This window comes from Bison bison, unplaced genomic scaffold (genome assembly GCF_000754665.1).
Source record: "Bison bison bison isolate TAMUID 2011002044 unplaced genomic scaffold, Bison_UMD1.0 scf7180017864068, whole genome shotgun sequence".
Taxonomy (NCBI): domain Eukaryota; kingdom Metazoa; phylum Chordata; class Mammalia; order Artiodactyla; family Bovidae; genus Bison; species Bison bison.
The window spans coordinates 930,606-935,921 of record NW_011494640.1 but is presented as its reverse complement, the minus strand read 5'-3'; the positions used below and the strand labels follow the sequence as shown (position 1 = coordinate 935,921).

Here is a 5,316-nt window from a genome sequence, read left to right as displayed (position 1 = left end):
CGCACAGCTGGGTGTTGAGTCTTGTCTCTTATAAACTCAGAGTGACTCTGGGCAAGTCGTAGCCCCCCGGGGGCCAGAGGCTCTCCCTCTGTCTAGGTGGCTGAAGGTTGGGGTTCTGTTTTCGGGCCCTGTCCAGACCCATCCCCCCAGCCTACAGTTCTGAGACACACACAGCTCACCAGACCCAGCGCCTCCCTCCCAGGGTGACTCAGGGCCTGTGGTTAACAGTTCTTTTATGAGCCTGGAAGGGCTTCCTTAAAATTAGCCTAAATCCGGCAACGCTGTGGCAGGCTGCTATAAACTGTTCAGACCTGGTTGCATCTGCTTCCTGTCGCAGGCAGAGCTGGCAGGGCTGTGGCCAGAGCCCAACCCTCAGAGCGCTGGTGCCACTCAGGGTTCAGCGCACAGTCTCTGGATCCGGACTCTTGTGTATCAGTCCTGGCCTCGTCACTTCCTAGCTGTGCAGCCTTGGGCCACTTACTTAACCTTTATGAATGTCTGTTTTGTCTAAAAAAAAAAAAAAAAAATGAGCATGAGAATAGTAATACCTCTCTGATGGGGTTGTTGCAAGGATCAAGGGTATAAATATCTACGAGGCATGTAGTGGGAACTATTACCTGACAGGTAGTTGAAGTTATTATTAGCAGGGCCTCAGACACAGAGCCTGAGGCTGGCACACCCATAAGTCAAGTAGTCAGATCCCCAGAACACTGGTTTTGGGTGGAGCTCAGAGGTTGCTCCGCCGGGCTCCTGCCAATATGAGAGTGATTCTGAGAGAAGTGAAAGGCACTTGACTGTCCCCAGACCAAGTCCTTAGGGCCTCTTCAAGCCCTGAGATTGTATCATGTTCTTGGAAACACAGTGTCCTAAGCAGGGGTGTCCCCGTGGGAAGCAGGCCCCTGGGCCCCTTCCCTTGCTCTGCTGCTAACTAGCCATGCAACCTTGGACAGGCTGCTTCCTTGGGCCTCAGTTTTTCCTTTACAAGATGATGGATAAGGGGCGTGGACTGGCTCAGAGGTCTCAAACGCTGATGCGTCCGGGGCTAGGCAGCTCCTGTAAGTGAGCACCCTGGGGCCTGTGGACCGTGCTGTGACCTGGGAAGCCTGTTCTGCGTCTGTTCTGGCAGCTGCTCTCTGTTTCCGCCGATTGTTGCTATGTGGGCCCCAGCAGCCGCTCTTATGACATTTGGAGAAACAGGAAACATGGGCTTTTATGCCACAACTTCTGCTGTCTCCATGTTGGTGACTGATTTGAGGAAAAAAAGAAATCCCTGGGCAGACCGAGTCAAATCTACTTGCAGGCTGCAGGGCCCAGAGTCTGCCTCGCAAACCCCTGACTTTGTGACTCTTGAGGTTTCCTTTTGCTCATGCCATCCAAGATCCTCACCTGTACACAGCGATATGACATCAGCCTCTGCCCACAGAGCTGAAGAATGTGTGCGCGGGTGATCAGGAAGCCTTCTTGGGGGAGTGCCACTGGCAGAGGTGTAGTTTGGTTATGAGGAGGGTGGATCTGGGATGGGTAGGTGTGCAAAGCTGTGGAGGCTGAGGACTGTGGCTTGTGCTTGGGACCCTACACAGACCAACTGGAGGCTGTTGGGGAGTAGGAGGTGGGAGGGGATTGGATTGATAAGCTAGAGGTTGGACCTTCACGACAGGGCACTTTTGACATTTGGGGCTGGTGCATTCTTTGTTGTGGAGCATGAACAGCACACTGTCAGATGTTTAGCAGCATCCCCTGGCCTTTATTTACAAGATACTAAAAACTCCCCACCAGCTGTGATGACCCAAAATATCTCCAGACACTGTGAATATATCCTGGGGGTGAAATCACACCCAGCTGAGAACCACCATCTTTCATGTGGGTCATGGGGAGCCATGGGATGTCCTAGAGCCGAAGGCAGGAGAACGGAAGAAAAGTCTGGAAGCTGGCCCAGGCAGTCTTCTCTGGGCTGGAATGCTTGATAGATTCCAGTGGAGGATGGTCCTCCTGCCCTCTCCGTGAGAGGTCTTGCTCCTTCCCAGAAAGGGCAGGGCTTTCTCTGTGGCCTGGCAGTCACATAGCAGGTGTATTGTCAGGGCCTTGAACATCTGGATAGAAAAGTAGACTCTGCCCTCCAGATGTATTGATCACCTAGACTGGTGTCATCTGGAGCCATTCGTGGGTGACAGCCCTGCACACGGAGAGCTATTCGTGGACTGGGCCCCTCTAGGGAGGGTTAAATTGGGCTCTTGGCATCCTGAGACAGTACCTCCGTTTATTGAGTCATTGGGGTGTTATTACTGCAGGACCTCCACGCCCAACGGCTGGAGGACCTTCTTCCCCACTTCCCTGGGTTTGTGCAGAGGATTCCCTGGGTCACAAATGATTTCTGACCCAAAGTGGCACACCTAGAGGAGTCAGAGAACTTTTGTAAATTGGTCTCTTTGGTTCTGGTTTATCTGGCAGCCCAAAGCATGTCTGTCCCAAGTTAATGGCAGGAGATAAGGACCCTAGAAGACCCTTTTGCCCAGAAATATCTCCCTCCCAAGGTGCCTGGAGTTCCATTAGAAATTCATTGTCTGATAAAAAGCTTACACCCATGGTGATTTCAATCCTGTAGCAAGAGGATACGCCGAAACAAGGCCAGGAGGAAATGAGACTGATGCTGGCCTTGGCTTGTCTCTGGGTTACAGGTTGTGAAAGCTCTATTTTTTTTTTTTCTACTTTTCTGTATTCTCAGTATTTGCTACAATGAGCATGTATTACATTAGAACAGTTTTGGATTCATAGGATAACTGTGAACAGAGTTCCTGTATACCCCCTTTCTGGACTCCCCGATTGATAGCATCTTACATTAACATGACGCATTTGTCACAATTGATGAGTCAGTATTGACTTACTATTATTAACCACCAGCCCATACTTTATTCAGATTTCTTCAGATTTTCCCTAGGATCCTTTTTCGGGATCCCATGTTGTATACAGTCATCACGCCGCCTTAGGTTTCCCTTGGCTGTGATAGTTTTTCAGATTTTCCTCACTTTTGATGACCTAGACAGTTTTGAGGAATATTAGTCACGCATTTTGTCAGATATTCATCAAATGGGACTTGTCTGGTGGTTTTCTCCTGGTTAGACTTGGACAACATGTTTCGGGAAGGAGATCGCAGAGGTAAAGTGCCCTTCTCCTCACTGCATATTGAGGGTATATGCTTGCACATGCCTTATCACTGTTGATTCTGACCTTGATCACCTGGCTGAGGTCCTGTCTGTTGTGTTTCTCCACTGTAAAGAGACTGCTTCTTCACCAGTGTTCTGCTTGACTTACAGGTGTGCTGGCAGCAGGCTCCGTGTCTGAGGCACTGCTAATAAGAAAGCACTCAATCTCTATTACTTAAAGGACCCTCTTGTCAATGTGGATTCACTCTCAACATGTCTTTCTTTTCCGTGCCCAGCCCCAGGCCAGCACATTGGCCTGACTCTTTCATGGCCTCTGTCCTCTAGGGGTTCCAACCTACCAAGGAAAAATTGTGATAATGGTGCTGAAGGGTAACAGTGCTGGCTCAGATGGGGGCACAGACAAGCCCCCTTAGGTCAGCCCTGGCATAGAAGCTATGGGTTTCTCGGGCTGCTCAGCGGTAAAAAATCTGCCTGCAAGGCAGGAGACACAGGAGACATGAGTTCGATCCCTGAGTTGCACAGGAGACATGGGTTCGATCCCTGAGTCAGGAAAATCCCCCAGAGGAGGAAATGGCAACCCACTTCAGTATTCTTGCCTGGAAAATCCCATGGATAGAGGAGCCTGGCAGGCCACAGTCCATGGAGTTGGAGTAAGAGTTGGACTCTACTGAGCATGCACCAGGTGGAGGCTGGGATTCAGGAAAGGCTTTTGGGAGGAGGCCTGAGTGCTAAGCATGAGCAGGACTTTGCTTCAGAACGTAGAGGAAAAAAAGGGCATGCTGGCTGAGGGAGCAGCAGGTGAAGATTTGGAAGTACTGAGAAGCTCATGGAGCTGGGATGGAGGGAGTGATGCTTATGAGGTAGGGGAGGTTGCAGAGGTCAGCAGGGGCAAGACTGAAACGAAGCTCTGGCTTCTTTCATGGATCTCTGCTTGCCCTAGTTCTCTCATTTCATAGAGGAGTGAACAGGCTCCAGAGGGTCCCTGACTAGTTCCAGGTCACACAGGGAGGTGGGGAGGGGCTTGCTCCGGACCTCGGCTACCAGCACACAGGTGTGTGGGGTGAGCCCACGGGTGCACAGATGAACTCCTTACCTGGTCCATGGCCCAGGGGTGGTCCGTCTGTCTGAGAGGCCCTTCTCTCACCCAGCGTTCATTTCTTCTTCATGGTCCAGCTCATGGGAAGCTTCCTCCTCCGGGAAGCCCTCTTGTTTGTCCTCCTGAGAACTGCAGTGGCTTTTGGCTTCTCTCTTTCTGCTCCACTTTGGGGCCTGAAAAGATTGTGGACTTGTCTCCATCACTCACTGACAATGTGACTGAGCAGGCAATTGCCTTTGCTGTCTGGGCCTCAGCTTCCTATCTGTTAAATGGGGCCAGTGGTCCCTGTCTCAAGGGTGATGGTTTTGAAATATTGAGCTGATGTGGCCCTACGAGAGACGGGGCTGGCAGGCAAGTGCCCAGTGTGGGCTGTGGGATGTGACCAGAGGCCACTCCCCTTTCTAGAGCTCATCTGTTTAGAGTCTAAAAATAGGTCCTAACTGTTAGGTCCGTCTGTTAAAACCTCTGCCTTCACGCCCAGTGGCCCCATGTGGGGCAGAAAGAACTTGCTCCGTATGCTGCCTGAATGCGGGGGGAGGCCAGCGGGGGTAGGGTGGGAGCCATGGCCCCTCTCCAGAGCCATGGCCAAGGCGCCCTGGTGGGAACTCAGTTGTGCTCCCCATCTCCAGGGTGTGCACCCTGCCTTCTAGCTTATAAAATGTCAGAGGCCTTCAAGGGGACCCCTGGACCAACTGGGCCCAATGTAGGGTGGCAGGCAGGGCCTTCTGGGGAGCAGAGTTAGTTGGGCTCTTCTTGCTACCCTAGGCCTGGTGGGCTGAGTGATGGTGGCCAGTCATCTGTGAGAGGTGGGCCCGGACAGGCCAGACCCCAGAGTGAGCCTTGTCCCATCCCCACTTCCTGGTTCTCAAGCCCAAGGAAAGAGAAAGAAAGGGCTTCTGGGAATGAGAGGTGGTGAACGGTGGTTCCATCCATTGGGGGTCACCTTGGCTGGAGGGACCCACTGCTGTCAGAGAGCCATACCAGCCCCGGGGAGGGTCCTCCCTGGTGTAGGGGCTGGGGCCTCACTCAGACCTGGCCCTATGGCTGGAGGGCAGGGCC

General features: G+C 52.4%; 1 protein-coding gene across 1 annotated transcript in view; it reads left to right on the top strand.

Annotated features, from left to right (window-relative positions):
* LAPTM5 (lysosomal protein transmembrane 5) overlaps nt 1-5,316 on the top strand; it is a 26,596-nt gene that overhangs the window by 963 nt on the left and 20,317 nt on the right. The gene's annotated exons all lie outside the window — the stretch shown is intronic.